This window comes from Haemaphysalis longicornis, unplaced genomic scaffold, assembly GCF_048455015.1.
Source record: "Haemaphysalis longicornis isolate Haplotype H1 unplaced genomic scaffold, Haemaphysalis longicornis Haplotype H1 scaffold_1, whole genome shotgun sequence".
Taxonomy (NCBI): Eukaryota; Metazoa; Arthropoda; class Arachnida; order Ixodida; family Ixodidae; genus Haemaphysalis; species Haemaphysalis longicornis.
This window is the reverse complement of record NW_027526203.1, coordinates 87,274,584-87,295,792: the sequence shown is the minus strand read 5'-3', so window position 1 is coordinate 87,295,792 and position 21,209 is coordinate 87,274,584. Positions and strand designations below refer to the sequence as shown.

General features: G+C 51.8%; 1 protein-coding gene and 1 pseudogene across 1 annotated transcript in view; both read left to right on the top strand.

The window, feature by feature from the left end:
- The window catches only part of LOC144139945 (protein amalgam-like), a 129,692-nt gene that overhangs the window by 46,689 nt on the left and 61,794 nt on the right, over positions 1–21,209 (top strand). The gene's annotated exons all lie outside the window — the stretch shown is intronic.
- LOC144174133 (uncharacterized) overlaps positions 4,617–21,209 on the top strand; it is a 36,471-nt pseudogene continuing 19,878 nt past the window's right edge.

Here is a 21,209-nt window from a genome sequence, read left to right as displayed (position 1 = left end):
TTCTGATGGAGGCGAAAAGCAAAAACGCCCTTGTGTACGAGATTTCGGCGCACGTTAAAGATCCCCAGGTGGTCGAAATTAACCCGGAGCCCTCCACTACGGCGCACCTCATCGCCTGCGCTGCGTCGGTGCGTTAAACCCTACAATCAATCAAGTTCATGGACAGGCATCCTCTCCTCGACGCTGTACTTTGGACGTTTTTGAAGAATGCCGGCAATGTCGTCGGGGATTTGGGCATCACCGATAACTTTGAGGCCACCGGCTCCACCTGCCTTTCTTCCAGTTGTCTTTCGTAACTGAACCAATATTGTCCGCCACCAAAATTCCCTCGTGTCGGCAGCAAGGCGTCGGTAGAACTGGTGGTTCTTGTTTGCGATCCATTCAGGGTCCTGAGTGAAGCAAAACACCCGCAGCCAGTCGTAAAGCAACCGAACCTGACGCCTTAATTCTAAGCGTAGGATCCTACACAGCCGCTTGACGTGACCGAAGGAAAGCTTCACACATCCGAACAACGCCGCAACCTCTGGAGAAACCAAGCCTTTCTGAATAGAAAACGTCATGAGTCTGGCACGGCAGTCCGCCCAGGCGATGTGGCTAACGACGACGGAGGTTTGAGGAAGAGAAGAAGACACAGAAACGAAAGGGCCCACTGGACTAGAAAGGTACTTTAACAGAACGTGCTGTTGGGCGAGTTGGTACATACTGAAATGGAGGCTTAACGCAAAAAAGACGAAAACGGTAGCAAACGTGACAGGCGCTACTAACAACTGAGTTTATTTCGAAAAGCACAAACATATAAATAGCAGGCATGCACGGAAGAAAAAGAAAGGAACGGAAAAAAATTACACACATCATGGTCATCTGGCGAACATCAGAAAAAAGTATGTAGGAACGCACTTTCCTTATTATAAATAGAAAGCGAATGTACACTTACGCACACGGGCCCTTTTCTTTTTATGAAAATGCCTCGGGAACCTCACCTGCGGTAGCATCTCTGCTCCTTTCGATTATTTTTGTTTTGTCCAGATTGGGTTTACAGAATCACAATCTTTAAAATGTTGTGGCAAGTGCGAACCAGTTCCATTTTTTATCGACAAGGCATGTTCTCTGAGGCGGTCATTAATGCATCCGCCGGTTTGGCCGATATACACTTTAACACAAATCAGAGGGATCTCGTACACAACACCAATCGCACACTTAATAAACGGTGTGACATGCTTCTTCTCGCATTTTTAAGTGCAATGCACTTTATAAGCGACCCCAAACCTTCCACCGCCGGCGGCGCCGTCCGTCCGCAGTCCTCCTATCCCCTAGCAACGGCGTGGAGCGGAGAGGAGCGTCGGAAGCAACGGCGCAGTGACGTCACTCACCACGTGACGACACGCCCCTCACCGCTCCTCGCGGCGCGACGGCGTGGGCCGCGCGCGTCCCTCTCCCTTCCCCGCCCCGTGACGTCACATACTCCACCTCCTCTCCCCGGCAGCTGCCGTGCGCCGCTTTGTGTCACTCTCCCTCCCCGCGCCGTGACGTCACGCACCCGCACCTCCTCTCCCCTCGCTCGGCTGCAGCTGCCGTGCGCCGCTGTCCCTCTCCCCTTGCGCTCGCCTCCTCTCTCAGCCACCTGGCTCGGCGCGCTGGGCGCGGCGTACCCCCCTATATATGCAGCGATAAACCGCCAGACCTCCGTGGGTCGGCTCGCGCGCGCTCTCTCGCTAGTCTCCTGCTCGCTCTGCTCCAGTTTAGACCGTTCGCTGGCTGGGCGCCTCTCAAGGCGATGTCAGAATTACTACGCCGTGTACTCTCGGCGCAAGAAATGCATTCGCACTTCCTCACGATTCCCTTCGGGGAGGTGGGGGCAATTTTTTGCGTTTTATCTCTGGCGCTATTCTTGAGCACAGCTTGAGTTCCGCTTGAACGCCCTTGAGGTCCGCTTGAGTTCTTGAGTTCCGCTTGAACGCCCTAGGCACGGCGACATTGCGTCCTTTGAGGTAATCTATCATGACGCGCAAGTCGGGGTCGGCCCTATGTTGGGCGGCTAGGTCGCTCTCAGTCACGACTCTGAAGAACGCGCTGTCTTTATTGGAGCCTTGTTGTGGTGAGTCGATGATGGGGCGGGACAAGCAGCCAGCATCGGAGTGTTTTCTGCGGGATTTGTAGACGATTGTAACGTCGAAGTCTTGCAGGCGCAAGCTACACCGCCCAAGACGGCCAGAGGGGTCCTTCAAATTGGTGAGCCAACGGTGGTTAGCTCGCCAATTGACAGCCAATGGTGGTCTGTCACAACCTTGAATGGTCTACCATACACGTATGGGCGAAATTTTGAAATGGCCCATATAATGGCAAGGCACTCGTTTTCAGAGGATGAGTAATTTTTCTCCTGATTCGACAGACCGCAGCTGGAAAAGTCGATTACTTTTTCGCAACCGCTGTACTTTTGGACGAGAACGGCTACCAAGCCTATATCATTGCCGTAGGTGTGCATTTCCGTTTCGCCGTTTTCGTTGAAATGAGTGAGGACGGCAGGGTTTTGCAGGCGTTCTTGCAGCACGCAGAATGCTTTTTCTTGGGCGTTTTCCCAGGCGAAAGGGGTGCTATCCTTTGTCAGGCGCGTGAGTGTCTCTGCAATGCGTGCGACGTTTGCGACGAAGCGCTAATATTATGTGCACAGTCCGAGAAATCTTCGCACGACCTTTTTGTCTTTCGGGCTGGGGAAGTTCGCCATGCCTGATGTTTTCGCCGGGTCAGGCAGGGCTCCTGCGGCATTGACGAGGTGTTCCAAAAACTTGAATTCCTCGTAAGCGAAGCGGCACTTTTCAGGCTTCAGCGTTAACTCCGACATGCGAACAGCCCCGAGTACAGACTCCAATCTCGCGAGGTGTTCGTCGAAATTTCGGGCGAATACCACAACGTCCTCGAGGTACACGAGACAGGTGTGCCAATTCAGGCCAGCTAACACAGTGTCCATGAATCTTTGAAACATCGCGGGCGCCGTACACAGCCCAAACGGCATCACCTTGAACTGGTATAAACCATCCGGGGTTATGAATGCAGTCTTCTCTCCGTCTCTCTCGTCCACTTCAATTTGCCTGTAGCCGGTCTTCAGATCCACCGATGAGAAATACTTCGCATGGCAGAGGTGGTCGAGAGCGTCGTCGATTCGTGGCAGGGGGTACACGTCTTATTTGGTGATTTTGTTATTATCCAATGGAACTGCAGAGGCCTCCTTAAAAATCTTGATGATGTGTACGAGTTACTGCATGTCAGCCAAACCAGTGTCATGTGCTTACAAGAAACACATTTTAACATAAAACATACCAACTTCCTCAACAATTATCTGATTTTCAGAAAGGACAGGGATGAGTGCCCAACTTTTTCGGGTGGTGTGGCCATAATCGCCCGAAAATTCTTAGCTCGCCATCCAGTCACTCTGAGCACTGTCCTTGACGCTGTTGCAATCCAAACGATAATCTTTCACAGGCTAGTAACAATATGCTCCATATACATCGCTCATGACTATCGGCTAACAAGTTCTGATTTCGAAACGCTGATAGATCACTCACCTGAACCTTATATACTTTTAGGTGACCTGAATGCACAACACTCACTCTGGGGCTCTTCTCGCACAGATGCGTGGGGTCGCCTCATGGAAAGGCTCTTAACATCAACAGGAGCATGCCTATTTAAAACAGCCTACATACCATACCATAGCACACAACACTAACTCACACCTACATTTAGCTATTGGCCCAGCAGTTTTCTTCCCATCCCTGGAATGGGAGGTGGGCACAAACCCCTACGGCAGTGACCACTTTCCCTATCTCACTATCATATATAGGCCGAAACAGTTCCCCTTCGTACGAGAAGTTCAATGAAGCGAGAGCTAATTGGAACACATTCACAGAAACATCTGAACTTCACCACACATACATAACACACCTACACGTAGTGGAGGCAACCCAACTTGTCACGAGGCACATTCTTGACGCCGCCGAAAAGACCATTCCCCAGGTCTCCGGTGCCCCGCGCAAACAAAGGAGGCCCTGGCGGAACCAGGACTGTAGGCAGGCACGAGAGGCCCAGAGCCTGGCATGTGGTATACTTCGTCAATTCCCCACCTACTTCATTTAACCTGATATCTTTCAAACGAGCGACGGCCCGGGGGCAGCGCGTGCGCCGTGAGGCAAAGAGGGAAAGTTGGCGTGCCTTTCTCGCATACATAAACTCATATACTGACACACACAGAGTCTGGACACGAATGCAGAAACATAAAGAGCAAGAGCCACACAGCCGGCCTTTGGTTAGCACAACAGGGGACACACTTGAAGACCAGGCTAACACACTCGCACAAGACTTCCAACACGTGTACATTTCCGCACAATATACAAACACGTTCCTGAAAGATAAAACCGCCGCCGAAAAGAAGCCATTATGTGATAACAGGTTAGCCATTTCTTATAATTCTGAGTTCTTGCTTCATGAGCTGAGCGCTGCTCTGAGCGGCTGTAAGCCTTCAGCTCCGGGCCCAGACAACATAACATATACAATGATACAACACCGAAACGCCTTTTATTTTACAAAATATATTTCTGGTCGGTGTTTTTATTCTCCGTTGTATCATGACCCACCCTGACCAGACTGGATTCCGTCCAACCATAGATTTCATGAAACTGCGTGAAGCGTTTGGCGAACCTGTCATCACCCAGATTCTTCAGTACGTTTCCACCACAAGCCTGGTGTCTGCCTTCGAAGGCCACTTGAAATTCAACATGACCTGCAAGGCCCGTGGCTTGGTTGCTATTTCCTTGCGCCTGAGGAGACCTGTGCGCACAGCGTTTGGCCAAGGCGTCATAGCCAAAGCGGAGCGCCTCCTTCTACAAGCAAGGATCCTTGACGGCAAAAAAAGGGTCACAGTTCTCAAGAATGAAGCTTTCTTTGCCCGCCGACGCCTAGACTTCCAATGTCCCAGTGATTTAGCACGCATTCATGTGCACGCAAATTTCCAAGCTGAAGTAAGATGGCAAGTTGGGCTAGGTGGAGCAGAATAATATTCACAGTGAAAAACAGCGCAATGAACACAGGGACAAAAAAGGAAGAGTGGAGGACGCACAGCGCTGAACTCGCGACTGAAAGTTTATTAGAAAGGAAGCACGTATTTATACACAATACACATTCTATCGCGTGAACAGATAACACGGACAAATCGTGTGAGGGACAACAGAGTAACATCTTTAAAACACTGTGGCACGCAACGAAATTCAGCATCTAAGAAGTTACACAATCTGCTAGCGGAAAGGCTGCGGTCGCGCCAGGCTGGTGTGACGCACGTCAATAAGCTGTCACGACTCGGTCATGGCCGGACCAATGTTGAAGGAAATTCTGCCAGTTCTACAGTGCACAACTTGTCCTTGTTTCAACCAAACCATGACGAAGTCTAGGTACTGAGCCTAGGTCTGAAATTTAACACTGGGCCTGCTCCTGACGCGAGGAAGTTTGTGTGTGCCGTGGAGGCAGCAGTCTACCAAGTCAATCCCTGCGTTGAGAAGAGGCTCGAACCCGCGCTGTCAATGTCATCTCAAAGTTTTGTTCGCACACCCCACGCTCCCCGCTGTCTTCAGAAGAACGGAGAGCAGTTAAGAGTTTGCGCAATAACCCCGACATTGTCGTTCTTCCGGCTGACAAAGGGAACGCCACTGTACATCAGAACAGGGCTGACTACGCGGACAAGATGCTTTCCTGTCTTGAGACTATAGCACGTCCACCCGCCTGGCCCGTGATCCCACTGCAAAAATTCAAAAGAAGCACCAGAATCTGCTGTCCGATGTTTTCCGGTTCGTTATCCCGCAACACATGTGGCTCTATTACTCGCTTCTTTGTCACAATGGTTCTGCCCCTGCAATATACGGCCTGCCGAAAATTCACAAGCCCGATGTGCTTCTGCGCCCGATCGTCGACTATCGCAGAAAATCGCAGATCGTCAAGAAAATCGCAGAGCTTGAAAAGAAAATTGATAAACTCGTAGGATCACCACCTTCAGCGCCACATGTTGAAAGTGAAGAAATACGTACGCAAAGTAACCAACTTGCAGATGCGATGCGAAAGGTTTTCAGAACACAGGATGACATTGAAAATCGCCCCCGCAGGAATAATCTTCTGTTTTTGGTGTGGAAGGAGAGGAAAAAGAGACATGGGATGAATCAGAGGCCAGAGTTATTTCGCTTTGCGCTGAAAAATTGCAGGTTACAGTGAACCCGTCATCAATAGAAATGGCTCACAGAATGGGAAAGCCTAAAGATGATAATCCCAGAGCAATAATTGTGAAGCTCACTCGTTTTAAGGACAAGCAAAGAGTGCTCTCTGCTGCGTCAAAATTAAAAGGTACTAAAATTTCAATAAGTGAAGATTATTCTAGAAACATCCCACAAGAAAGAGAAAAGCTCATCGCTTCTGCACGGGAACGCGGTGCCAAAATTAAACTTAGGTACAATAAGCTCACGCTGGATGGCAAGACCTACTCGTACGATAGCACCAGTGAATCAGTTCGTGAATGCGCTCAATAGCAGAAAACGCATACGACGTCTCACCGAAATAATGCTTCTTTCGATAACCTGTCTTTCGTTCTTGTGAACTGCCGCAGCTTGAAAAAAAAACCAGTGAATTTCAAAGACTGGTCAGCATCACGCAAGCGGATATTATTATTGGAACAGAATCCTGGGTAGATGGTGACATTTTAAATAATGAAGTGTTTCCTTCGGGGTACACCAGCTACCGGAAAGATCGCAATACGCGAGATGGTGGCTTGTTTATTCTAGTACGCGATACTGTATAGAGTATTCCGGTCCGTGGTGATGACACTTTTTCCGAATCTGTGTGATGTAGAGTAATATTTCCGGACGGACGGTATATTGTCGTCGGTTCTTTTTTTCGGCCCCCTGGTTGTGTCAGCAGAGCCCCCCTGCTTAGTTTATCGAGATCCCTTTTTGCCCTTTCGTCAGATATTGTTCTTCTTGGTGGTGATTTTAATATGCCTGACGTTACCTGGAATGATACACTTCCGGTTGAAAATAGTCGAAGCGCAATTCACGCTGCATTGTTTGAAATGATTCGTGCATATGGGCTTTTCCTGTCGGTAAATTTTCCTACTAGGATTACTGCCTCGGGAAGTAGTGTACTGGATCTGGTATTCAGCAACCAAAATGATTTTGTTCAGTCGGTTATACCATTACCAGGAATTAGCGATCATGAAGTTGTAAGTGGTACATTATTGTGCAAGCGGGTCAAAAATAGTGGACCATGTCCACGAAAAATTTATTGATATGACAAGGGCAATTACGATTCCTTGAGTGCAGAATTGAGTTCTTTCTTGCCGTCCTTTGTGGACTACAGCCAATACCTGGACATAGAGAGCTTATGGACCATATTTAGTTATAAAATAATTTCATTAACAAATAAGTTTGTCCCATCAAAAAGACAGAAACAGCGCGTCGACAGACCTTGGATGACAAAAGAGTTACGTACGTCCATAAAAAGAAAGGTTAGAATGTACAAGACATTTAGACGAACAAAAAGCCCCAACCGATACGCTAAACTAAAGGAATTTAGTATGCAGCTTAAAAACGACCTGAAGCTTTCAAAACGCCAATCTTTATCCTCCCTAGCTGATAGAATGAAGAAAAACCCCAAAGAAGTATGGCGTTATATCAAAAATAACAAGAAGGTCCTTGTTGGCATTCCTGCTATCACGGATAACGGCAAATTACTGGAAGATAATTTCCCTAAAGCCGAATGCTTTAACGCATATTTTTATTCAATGTTTTCAGCCCAAAATCCCACTTTTGTGTCTCAGTCACTTCCACAATTGCCAGATATGAATGACATTGTTATTACCGAGCAGGGCATGACGTCATTACTCAGTAATCTTAATCCATACTCCGCGTATGGCCCTGATGGTATCTCAAACCACATTTTAAAGCGCTGCGCAGCCGCAGTAGCTCTTTTCTTAGTTTTCATTTTCAATGTGTCACTTTAAACTGAAATGCTACCTCGTGATTGGAAAAGTGCGAATGTCACACCCATGCACAAGGCTGGGGACAGGAATCAAGTATGCAATTATAGACCAGTATCTTTAACGTCAGTCTGCTGTAAGACACTTCAGCATATTTTGTACTCGTCTATCATAAAACACCTTGAAGGAAATCATTTCTTTCGCCAGTTCAGCATGGCTTTCGCTCTGGTTTATCGTGTGTCACACAATTAACTGAGTTCATTCATGATGTTGCCTTCTCTTTCGACCAGGGCCTGCAAGTAGACGCAGTATTTTTAGATTTTAAAAAGGCGTTTGACGTAGTGCCACACAACCTCTTGTTGCATACGTTATCACTTTTGGGAATCCTTAGTTGCCTTCTTGGTTGGTTAAAACCGTATCTCATTGCACGGGAACAACGGGTAGTCATAAGTGGCACTTCATCATGACCAGTTGAATTGTTAAGGCATAAAGTTGGGCTAGTTGGTTATCTGACTGCATTTTACTAGCGAAAAATAGACGCGGACGAAGAAGAAGTACACAGGACACTCGCGAGTGTCCTGTATACTTATTCTTCGTCCGCGTCTATTTTTCGCTAGTAAAATGCAGTCAGGCGACCAGTTGAAGTTGTGTCTGGCGTGCCCCAGGGATCAGTTCTTGGGCCGCTGCTGTTTTTGGTTTTTGTGAATGATTTACCCAATGGTATCCGGTCAAATATCAGATTATACGCCGATGACTGCGTCTTGTACCACCCTGTCAAGAGTGTCAGTGATTCACGTGTATTACAAGCAGATTTACTCAAAGTATCAGAATGGTGTGTGCAATGGCTGATGAATATAAACATAGCTAAATGCTACCATGTAACATTTACTAATAAAAAAACCACTGTAATATGGTTATCTTTTAAACAATAATGTATTACAAAGTGTACAACAAATGAAATATCTAGGAGTAACATTGAACTCTAAATTAGATTGGACAGACCATATTCACGCAACAGCTGCAAAAGAGTCTCGGCTCTTGTATTTTTTTCAGAGATATTTCAAACATTCCCGTCAATCACTAAAAGAAACACTTTATTTCACCAACATTATGCCTATTTTGGAATACGCGTGCGCAGTGTGGGACCGATATACGGAAGTGTTGAAACAACAGCTGGAAAGGGTACAGAAGCGTGCAGCCAGGTTTGTTACAGGTAACTTCAACTTCAATGTAAGAAGCTCTGTCATCCGAGAAAACTTAGGGTGGCAAACATTATGCTCGCATAGAAAAATTTGTAGATTAAAGCTTCTCTATAACACTAAGATAGGATCAACAGGAATTAACAAAAACACTTACCTAAAAACGCCGAATTACGTGTCCGCGCGAAGAGACAATTTAGAAAAAATTAAACCGTTACAGTGCCGAATCAATATATTTAGGTATGCCTTCTTTCCCAATAAAATTAACGATTTGAACGTGCTCCCGAATAAAATTGTGCGCTCACCAAATGTTTTGACTGCTCAAGAAAGTGTTTCCTGAATGGTAACATTTGATTTACTGCTTTTGACCGTGTATTGTTGCTATGTTATGAATTATGTTCTGTTGCTATGTTCTGCTGCGTTCTGATCACCGAGACAAACTTGTATTCCCATTCTATGGCTTGCATTTCTATGATTACTTGTTCTTTTTGTGATTACTAATTACACCCTACAACACCCCTACAAAACACACCTAGAAAAATGCCCCACGGGCGCTGTAGGTATTTGGAATAAATAAATAAATAAATAAATGTTATCCAACGTCCAAACAATGCGCATCATTGGGCTTGCAGCAACGTGTTCTGGCGGTTGCTCATGGGTTTCTACTTTTTCGTCCAGATCGCCCGGCTGCGGGTGGATTCCGTCATCCGCCCGCCAGAACTTTTTCCACCGCAAGGAAGCATCGTCGCACCTGCGCCGGGAAGCCCTGTCGACGGAGCACCGTCTACCATGTTGTCAACAGTGTGACGTCAGTGGACACTCTTGAGCTTCTGTCTAAAACCAGTAGCCATCTTCAGCAGCATGCATTTCTACTTTTTCGTCGAGATCGCCCTGCTGCGGGTGGATTCCGTCATCGGCCCGACAGAACTTTTTCCACCACAAGGAAGCATCGTCGCACCTGCGCCGGGAAGCCCTGTCGACGGAGCACCGTCTACCATGATGTCAACAGTGTGACGTCAGTGGACACTCTTGAGCTTCAGTCTAAAACCCGTAGCCATCTTCAGCAGCCTTTCAGCGGGCTTGGCAGCTCCGTGTTCGGGCGGTTGTCATGCATTTCTACTTTTTCGTCCAGATCGCCCGGCTGCGGGTGGATTCCGTCATCGGCCCGCCAGAACTTTTTCCACCGCAAGGAAGCATCGTCGCACCTCCGCCGGACAGCCCTGTCGACGGAGCACCGTCTACCATGATGTCAACAGTGTGACGTCAGTGGACACTCTTGAGCTTCAGTCTAAAACCCGTAGCCATCTTCAGCAGCCTTTCAGTGGGCTTGGCAGCACCGTGTTGGGGCGGTTGTCATGCATTTCTACTTTTTCGTCGAGATCGCCCTGCTGCGAGTGGAATCCGTCATCGGCCCGGCAGAACTTTTTCCACCGCAAGAAAGCATCGTCGCACCTGCGCCGCGAAGCCCTGTCGACGGAACACCGTCTACCATGATGTCAACAGTGTGACGTAAGTGGACACTCTTAAGCTTCAGTCTAAAACCCGTAGCCATCTTCAGCAGCCTTTCAGTGGCCTTGGCAGCACCGTGTTCGGGCGGTTGTCATGCATTTCTACTTTTTCGTCGAGATCGCCCTGCTGCGGGTGGATTCCGTCATCGGCCCGACAGAACTTTTTCCACCGCAAGGAAGCATCGTCGCACCTGCGCCGGGAAGCCCTGTCGACGGAGCACCGTCTACCATGATGTCAACAGTGTGACGTCAGTGGACACTCTTGAGCTTCAGTCTAAAACCCGTAGCCATCTTCAGCAGCCTTTCAGTGGGCTTGGCAGCACCGTGTTCGGGCGGTTGTCATGCATTTCTACTTTTTCGTCGAGATCGCCCTGCTGCGGGTGGATTCCGTCATCGGCCCGACAGAACTTTTTCCACCGCAAGGAAGCATCGTCGCACCTGCGGCGGGAAGCCCTGTCGACGGAGCACTGTCTACCATGATGAAAACAGTGTGACGTCAGTGGACACTCTTGAGCTTCAGTCTAAAACCCGTAGCCATCTGCAGCAGCCTTTCAGTGGGCTTGGCAGCACCGTGTTCGGGCGGTTGTCATGCATTTCTACTTTTTCGTCCAGATCGCCCGGCTGCGGGTGGATTCCGTCATCGGCCCGCCAGAACTTTTTCCACCGCAAGGAAGCATCGTCGCACCTGCGCCGGACAGCCCTGTCGACGGAGCACCGTCTACCATGATGTCAACAGTGTGACGTCAGTGGACACTCTTGGGCTTCAGTCTAAAACCCGTAGCCATCTTCAGCAGCCTTTCAGTGGGCTTGGCAGCACCGTGTTCGGGCGGTTGTCATGCATTTCTACTTTTTCGTCGAGATCACCCTGCTGCGGGTGGATTCCGTCATCGGCCCGACAGAACTTTTTCCACCGCAAGGAAGCATCGTCGCACCTGCGCCGGGAAGCCCTGTCGACGGAGCACCGTCTACCATGTTGTCAACAGTGTGACGTCAGTGGACACTCTTGAGCTTCAGTATAAAACCCGTAGCCATCTTCAGCAGCCTTTCAGTGGGCTTGTTGGCAGCACCGTGTTCGGGCGGTTGTCATGCATTTCTACTTTTTCGTCGAGATCGCCCTGCTGCGGGTGGATTCCGTCATCGGCCCGCCAGAACTTTTTCCACCGCAACGAAGCATCGTCGCACCTGCGCCGGGAAGCCCTGTCGACGGAGCTCCGTCTACCATGTTGTCAACAGTGTGACGTCAGTGGACACTCTTGAGCTTCAGTATAAAACCCGTAGCCATCTTCAGCAGCCTTTCAGTGGGCTTGGCAGCACCGTGTTCGGGCGGTTGTCATGCATTTCTACTTTTTCGACGAGATCGCCCTGCTGCGGGTGGATTCCGTCATCGGCCCGACAGAACTTTTTCCACCGCAAGGAAGCACCTTCGCACCTGCGCCGGGAAGCCCTGTCGACGGAGCACCGTCTACCATGATGTCAACAGTGTGAGTTCAGTGGACACTCTTGAGCTTCAGTCTAAAACCCGTAGCCATCTTCAGCAGCCTTTCAGTGGGCTTGGCAGCACCGTGTTCGGGCGGTTGTCATGCATTTCTACTTTTTCGTCCAGATCGCCCGGCTGCGGGTGGATTCCGTCATCGGCCCGACAGAACTTTTTCCACCGCAAGGAAGCATCGTCGCACCTGCGCCGCGAAGCCCTGTCGAGGGAGCACCGTCTACCATGATGTCAACAGTGTGACGTCAGTGGACACTCTTGAGCTTCAGTCTAAAACCCGTAGCCATCTTCAGCAGCCGTTCAGTGGGCTTGGCAGCACCGTGTTTGGGCGGTTGTCATGCATTTCTACTTTTTCGTCGAGATCGCCCTGCTGCGGGTGGATTGCGTCATCGGCCCGACAGAACTTTTTCCACAGCAAGGAAGCATCGTCACACCTGCGCGGGAAGCCCTGTCGACGGAGCACCGTCTACCATGATGTCAACAGTGTGACGTCAGTGGACACTCTTGAGCTTCAGTCTAAAACCCGTAGTTATCTTCAGCAGCCTTACAGTGGGCTTGGCAGCACCGTAATTGGGCGGTTGTCATGCATTTCTACTTTTTCGTCGAGATCGCCCTGCTGCGGCTGGATTCCGTCATCGACCCGACAGAACATTTTCCACCGCAAGAAAGCATCGTCGCACCTGCGCCGCGAAGCCCTGTCGACGGAGCACTGTCTACCATGATGTCAACAGTGTGACGTCAGTGCACACTCTTGAGCTTCAGTCTAAAACCCGTAGCCGTCTTCAGCAGCCGTTCAGTGGGCTTGGCAGCACCGTGTTTGGGCGGTTGTCATGCATTTCTACTTTTTCGTCGAGATCGCCCTGCTTCGGGTGGATTCCGTCATCGGCCCGACAGAACTTTTTCCACCGCAAGGAAGCATCGTCACACCTGCGCGGGAAGCCCTGTCGACGGAGCACCGTCTACCATGTTGTCAACAGTGTGACGTCAGTGGACACTGTTGAGCTTCAGTCTAAAACCCGTAGCCATCTTCAGCAGCCTTTCAGTGGGCTTGGCAGCACCGTGTTCGGGCGGTTGTCATGCATTTCTACTTTTTCGACGAGATCGCCCTGCTGCGGGTGGATTCCGTCATCGGCCCGACAGAACTTTTTCCACCGCAAGAAGCACCTTCGCACCTGCGCCGGGAAGCCCTGTCGACGGAGCACCGTCTACCATGATGTCAACAGTGTGAGTTCAGTGGACACTCTTGAGCTTCAGTCTAAAACCCGTAGCCATCTTCAGCAGCCTTTCAGTGGGCTTGGCAGCACCGTGTTCGGGCGGTTGTCATGCATTTCTACTTTTTCGTCCAGATCGCCCGGCGGCGGGTGGATTCCGTCATCGGCCCGACAGAACTTTTTCCACCGCAAGGAAGCATCGTCGCACCTGCGCCGCGAAGCCCTGTCGACGGAGCACCGTCTACCATGATGTCAACAGTGTGACGTCAGTGGACACTCTTGAGCTTCAGTCTAAAACCCGTAGCCATCTTCAGCAGCCGTTCAGTGGGCTTGGCAGCACCGTGTTTGGGTGGTTGTCATGCATTTCTACTTTTTCGTCGAGATCGCCCTGCTGCGGGTGGATTGCGTCATCGGCCCGACAGAACTTTTTCCACAGCAAGGAAGCATCGTCACACCTGCGCGGGAAGCCCTGTCGACGGAGCACCGTCTACCATGATGTCAACAGTGTGACGTCAGTGGACACTCTTGAGCTTCAGTCTAAAACCCGTAGTTATCTTCAGCAGCCTTACAGTGGGCTTGGCAGCACCGTAATTGGGCGGTTGTCATGCATTTCTACTTTTTCGTCGAGATCGCCCTGCTGCGGCTGGATTCCGTCATCGACCCGACAGAACATTTTCCACCGCAAGAAAGCATCGTCGCACCTGCGCCGCGAAGCCCTGTCGACGGAGCACTGTCTACCATGATGTCAACAGTGTGACGTCAGTGGACACTCTTGAGCTTCAGTCTAAAACCCGTAGCCGTCTTCAGCAGCCATTCAGTGGGCTTGGCAGCACCGTGTTTGGGCGGTTGTCATGCATTTCTACTTTTTCGTCGAGATCGCCCTGCTTCGGGTGGATTCCGTCATCGGCCCGACAGAACTTTTTCCACCGCAAGGAAGCATCGTCACACCTGCGCGGGAAGCCCTGTCGACGGAGCACCGTCTACCATGTTGTCAACAGTGTGACGTCAGTGGACACTGTTGAGCTTCAGTCTAAAACCCGTAGCCATCTTCAGCAGCCTTTCAGTGGGCTTGGCAGCACCGTAATCGGGCGGTTGTCATGCATTTCTACTTTTTCGTCGAGATCGCCCTGCTGCGGGTGGATTCCGTCATCGGTCCGGCAGAACTTTTTCCACCACAAGAAAGCATCGTCGAACCTGCGCCGCGAAGCCCTGTCGACGGAGCACCGTCTACCATGATGTCAACAGTGTGACGTCAGTGGACACTCTTGAGCTTCAGTCTAAAACCCGTAGCCATCTTCAGCAGGCTTTCAGTGGGCTTGGCAGCACCGTGTTCGGGCGGTTGTCATGCATTTCTACTTTTTCGTTGAGATCGCCCTGCTGCGGGTGGATTCCGTCATCGGCCCGCCAGAACTTTTTCCACCGCAAGGAAGCATCGTCGCACCTGCGCCGGGAATCCCTGTCGACGGAGCACCGTCTACCATGATGTCAACAGTGTGATGTAAGTGGACACTCTTGAGCTTCAGTCTAAAACCCGTGACCATCTTCAGCAGCCTTTCAGTGGGCTTGGCAGCACCGTGTTCGGGCGGTTGTCATGCATTTCTACTTTTTCGTCGAGATCGCCCTGCTGCGGGTGGATTCCGTCATCGGCCCGGCTGAACTTTTCCCACCGGAAGGAAGCATCGTCGCACCTGAGCCGGACAGCCCTGTCGACGGAGCACCGTCTACCATGTTGTCAACAGTGTAACGTTAGTGGACACTCTTGAGCGTCAGCATAACATCCGGAGCCATCTTCCGCAGCCGTTCAGTGGGCTTGGCCGCACCGTGTTCGGGCGATTGCTCATGCATTTCTACTTTTTCGTCGAGATCGCCCTGCTGCGGCTGGATTCCGTCATCGGCCCGACAGAACTTTTTCCACCGCAAGGAAGCACCTTCGCACCTGCGCCGGGAAGCCCTGTCGACGGAGCACCGTCTACCATGTTGTCAACAGTGTGACGTCAGTGGACACTCTTGAGCTTCAGTATAAAACCCGTAGCCATCTTCAGCAGCCTTTCAGTGGGCTTGGCAGCACCGTGTTCTGGCGGTTGTCATGCATTTCTACTTTTTCGTCGAGATCGCCCTGCTGCGGGAGGATTCCGTCATCGGCCCGGCAGAACTTTTTCCACCGCATGAAAGCATCGTCGCACCTGCGCCGCGAAGCCCTGTCGACGGAGCACCGTCTACCATGATGTCAACAGTGTGAGTTCAGTGGACACTCTTGAGCTTCAGTCTAAAACCCGTAGCCATCTTCAGCAGCCTTTCAGTGGGCTTGGCAGCACCGTGTTCGGGCGGTTGTCATGCATTTCTACTTTTTCGTCCAGATCGCCCGGCGGCGGGTGGATTCCGTCATCGGCCCGACAGAACTTTTTCCACCGCAAGGAAGCATCGTCGCACCTGCGCCGCGAAGCCCTGTCGACGGAGCACCGTCTACCATGATGTCAACAGTGTGACGTCAGTGGACACTCTTGAGCTTCAGTCTAAAACCCGTAGCCATCTTCAGCAGCCGTTCATTGGGCTTGGCAGCACCGTGTTTGGGCGGTTGTCATGCATTTCTTCTTTTTCGTCGAGATCGCCCTGCTGCGGGTGGATTGCGTCATCGGCCCGACAGAACTTTTTCCACAGCAAGGAAGCATCGTCACACCTGCGCGGGAAGCCCTGTCGACGGAGCACCGTCTACCATGATGTCAACAGTGTGACGTCAGTGGACACTCTTGAGCTTCAGTCTAAAACCCGTAGTTATCTTCAGCAGCCTTACAGTGGGCTTGGCAGCACCGTAATTGGGCGGTTGTCATGCATTTCTACTTTTTCGTCGAGATCGCCCTGCTGCGGCTGGATTCCGTCATCGACCCGACAGAACATTTTCCACCGCAAGAAAGCATCGTCGCACCTGCGCCGCGAAGCCCTGTCGACGGAGCACTGTCTACCATGATGTCAACAGTGTGACGTCAGTGGACACTCTTGAGCTTCAGTCTAAAACCCGTAGCCGTCTTCAGCAGCCATTCAGTGGGCTTGGCAGCACCGTGTTTGGGCGGTTGTCATGCATTTCTACTTTTTCGTCGAGATCGCCCTGCTTCGGGTGGATTCCGTCATCGGCCCGACAGAACTTTTTCCACCGCAAGGAAGCATCGTCACACCTGCGCGAGAAGCCCTGTCGACGGAGCACCGTCTACCATGTTGTCAACAGTGTGACGTCAGTGGACACTGTTGAGCTTCAGTCTAAAACCCGTAGCCATCTTCAGCAGCCTTTCAGTGGGCTTGGCAGCACCGTAATCGGGCGGTTGTCATGCATTTCTACTTTTTCGTCGAGATCGCCCTGCTGCGGGTGGATTCCGTCATCGGTCCGGCAGAACTTTTTCCACCACAAGAAAGCATCGTCGAACCTGCGCCGCGAAGCCCTGTCGACGGAGCACCGTCTACCATGATGTCAACAGTGTGACGTCAGTGGACACTCTTGAGCTTCAGTCTAAAACCCGTAGCCATCTTCAGCAGGCTTTCAGTGGGCTTGGCAGCACCGTGTTCGGGCGGTTGTCATGCATTTCTACTTTTTCGTTGAGATCGCCCTGCTGCGGGTGGATTCCGTCATCGGCCCGCCAGAACTTTTTCCACCGCAAGGAAGCATCGTCGCACCTGCGCCGGGAATCCCTGTCGACGGAGCACCGTCTACCATGATGTCAACAGTGTGATGTAAGTGGACACTCTTGAGCTTCAGTCTAAAACCCGTGACCATCTTCAGCAGCCTTTCAGTGGGCTTGGCAGCACCGTGTTCGGGCGGTTGTCATGCATTTCTACTTTTTCGTCGAGATCGCCCTGCTGCGGGTGGATTCCGTCATCGGCCCGGCTGAACTTTTCCCACCGGAAGGAAGCATCGTCGCACCTGAGCCGGACAGCCCTGTCGACGGAGCACCGTCTACCATGTTGTCAACAGTGTAACGTTAGTGGACACTCTTGAGCGTCAGCATAACATCCGGAGCCATCTTCCGCAGCCGTTCAGTGGGCTTGGCCGCACCGTGTTCGGGCGATTGCTCATGCATTTCTACTTTTTCGTCGAGATCGCCCTGCTGCGGCTGGATTCCGTCATCGGCCCGACAGAACTTTTTCCACCGCAAGGAAGCACCTTCGCACCTGCGCCGGGAAGCCCTGTCGACGGAGCACCGTCTACCATGTTGTCAACAGTGTGACGTCAGTGGACACTCTTGAGCTTCAGTATAAAACCCGTAGCCATCTTCAGCAGCCTTTCAGTGGGCTTGGCAGCACCATGTTCTGGCGGTTGTCATGCATTTCTACTTTTTCGTCGAGATCGCCCTGCTGCGGGAGGATTCCGTCATCGGCCCGGCAGAACTTTTTCCACCGCATGAAAGCATCGTCGCACCTGCGCCGCGAAGCCCTGTCGACGGAGCACCGTCTACCATGACGTCAACAGTGTGACGTCAGTGGACACTCTTGAGCTTCAGTTTAAAACCCGTAGCCATCTTCAGCAGCCTTTCAGTGGGCTTGGCAGGACCGTGTTCGGGCGGTTGTCATGCATTTCTACTTTTTCGTCGAGATCGCCCTGCTGCGGGTGGATTACGTCATCGGCCCGCCAGAACTTTTTCCACCGCAAGGAAGCATCGTCGCACCTGCGCCGGGAAGCCCTGTCGACGGAGCACCGTCTACCATGACGTCAACAGTGTGACGTCAGTGGACACTCTTGAGCTTCAGTCTAAAACCCGTAGCCATCTTCAGCAGCCTTTCAGTGGGCTTGGCAGGACCGTGTTCGGGCGGTTGTCATGCATTTCTACTTTTTCGTCGAGATCGCCCTGCTGCGGGTGGATTACGTCATCGGCCCGCCAGAACTTTTTCCACCACAAGGAAGCATCGTCGCACCTGCGCCGGGAAGCCCTGTCGACGGAGCACCGTCTACCATGATGTCAACAGTGTGACGTCAGTGGACACTCTTGAGCTTCAGTCTAAAACCCGTAGCCATCTTCAGCAGCCTTTCAGCGGGCTTGGCAGCTCCGTGTTCGGGCGGTTGTCATGCATTTCTACTTTTTCGTCCAGATCGCCCGGCTGCGGGTGGATTCCGTCATCGGCCCGCCAGAACTTTTTCCACCGCAAGGAAGCATCGTCGCACCTCCGCCGGACAGCCCTGTCGACGGAGCACCGTCTACCATGATGTCAACAGTGTGACGTCAGTGGACACTCTTGAGCTTCAGTCTAAAACCCGTAGCCATCTTCAGCAGCCTTTCAGTGGGCTTGGCAGCACCGTGTTGGGGCGGTTGTCATGCATTTCTACTTTTTCGTCGAGATCGCCCTGCTGCGAGTGGAATCCGTCATCGGCCCGGCAGAACTTTTTCCACCGCAAGAAAGCATCGTCGCACCTGCGCCGCGAAGCCCTGTCGACGGAACACCGTCTACCATGATGTCAACAGTGTGACGTAAGTGGACACTCTTAAGCTTCAGTCTAAAACCCGTAGCCATCTTCAGCAGCCTTTCAGTGGCCTTGGCAGCACCGTGTTCGGGCGGTTGTCATGCATTTCTACTTTTTCGTCGAGATCGCCCTGCTGCGGGTGGATTCCGTCATCGGCCCGACAGAACTTTTTCCACCGCAAGGAAGCATCGTCGCACCTGCGCCGGGAAGCCCTGTCGACGGAGCACCGTCTACCATGATGTCAACAGTGTGACGTCAGTGGACACTCTTGAGCTTCAGTCTAAAACCCGTAGCCATCTTCAGCAGCCTTTCAGTGGGCTTGGCAGCACCGTGTTCGGGCGGTTGTCATGCATTTCTACTTTTTCGTCGAGATCGCCCTGCTGCGGGTGGATTCCGTCATCGGCCCGACAGAACTTTTTCCACCGCAAGGAAGCATCGTCGCACCTGCGGCGGGAAGCCCTGTCGACGGAGCACTGTCTACCATGATGAAAACAGTGTGACGTCAGTGGACACTCTTGAGCTTCAGTCTAAAACCCGTAGCCATCTGCAGCAGCCTTTCAGTGGGCTTGGCAGCACCGTGTTCGGGCGGTTGTCATGCATTTCTACTTTTTCGTCCAGATCGCCCGGCTGCGGGTGGATTCCGTCATCGGCCCGCCAGAACTTTTTCCACCGCAAGGAAGCATCGTCGCACCTGCGCCGGACAGCCCTGTCGACGGAGCACCGTCTACCATGATGTCAACAGTGTGACGTCAGTGGACACTCTTGGGCTTCAGTCTAAAACCCGTAGCCATCTTCAGCAGCCTTTCAGTGGGCTTGGCAGCACCGTGTTCGGGCGGTTGTCATGCATTTCTACTTTTTCGTCGAGATCACCCTGCTGCGGGTGGATTCCGTCATCGGCCCGACAGAACTTTTTCCACCGCAAGGAAGCATCGTCGCACCTGCGCCGGGAAGCCCTGTCGACGGAGCACCGTCTACCATGTTGTCAACAGTGTGACGTCAGTGGACACTCTTGAGCTTCAGTATAAAACCCGTAGCCATCTTCAGCAGCCTTTCAGTGGGCTTGTTGGCAGCACCGTGTTCGGGCGGTTGTCATGCATTTCTACTTTTTCGTCGAGATCGCCCTGCTGCGGGTGGATTCCGTCATCGGCCCGCCAGAACTTTTTCCACCGCAACGAAGCATCGTCGCACCTGCGCCGGGAAGCCCTGTCGACGGAGCTCCGTCTACCATGTTGTCAACAGTGTGACGTCAGTGGACACTCTTGAGCTTCAGTATAAAACCCGTAGCCATCTTCAGCAGCCTTTCAGTGGGCTTGGCAGCACCGTGTTCGGGCGGTTGTCATGCATTTCTACTTTTTCGACGAGATCGCCCTGCTGCGGGTGGATTCCGTCATCGGCCCGACAGAACTTTTTCCACCGCAAGGAAGCACCTTCGCACCTGCGCCGGGAAGCCCTGTCGACGGAGCACCGTCTACCATGATGTCAACAGTGTGAGTTCAGTGGACACTCTTGAGCTTCAGTCTAAAACCCGTAGCCATCTTCAGCAGCCTTTCAGTGGGCTTGGCAGCACCGTGTTCGGGCGGTTGTCATGCATTTCTACTTTTTCGTCCAGATCGCCCGGCTGCGGGTGGATTCCGTCATCGGCCCGACAGAACTTTTTCCACCGCAAGGAAGCATCGTCGCACCTGCGCCGCGAAGCCCTGTCGAGGGAGCACCGTCTACCATGATGTCAACAGTGTGACGTCAGTGGACACTCTTGAGCTTCAGTCTAAAACCCGTAGCCATCTTCAGCAGCCGTTCAGTGGGCTTGGCAGCACCGTGTTTGGGCGGTTGTCATGCATTTCTACTTTTTCGTCGAGATCGCCCTGCTGCGGGTGGATTGCGTCATCGGCCCGACAGAACTTTTTCCACAGCAAGGAAGCATCGTCACACCTGCGCGGGAAGCCCTGTCGACGGAGCACCGTCTACCATGATGTCAACAGTGTGACGTCAGTGGACACTCTTGAGCTTCAGTCTAAAACCCGTAGTTATCTTCAGCAGCCTTACAGTGGGCTTGGCAGCACCGTAATTGGGCGGTTGTCATGCATTTCTACTTTTTCGTCGAGATCGCCCTGCTGCGGCTGGATTCCGTCATCGACCCGACAGAACATTTTCCACCGCAAGAAAGCATCGTCGCACCTGCGCCGCGAAGCCCTGTCGACGGAGCACTGTCTACCATGATGTCAACAGTGTGACGTCAGTGCACACTCTTGAGCTTCAGTCTAAAACCCGTAGCCGTCTTCAGCAGCCGTTCAGTGGGCTTGGCAGCACCGTGTTTGGGCGGTTGTCATGCATTTCTACTTTTTCGTCGAGATCGCCCT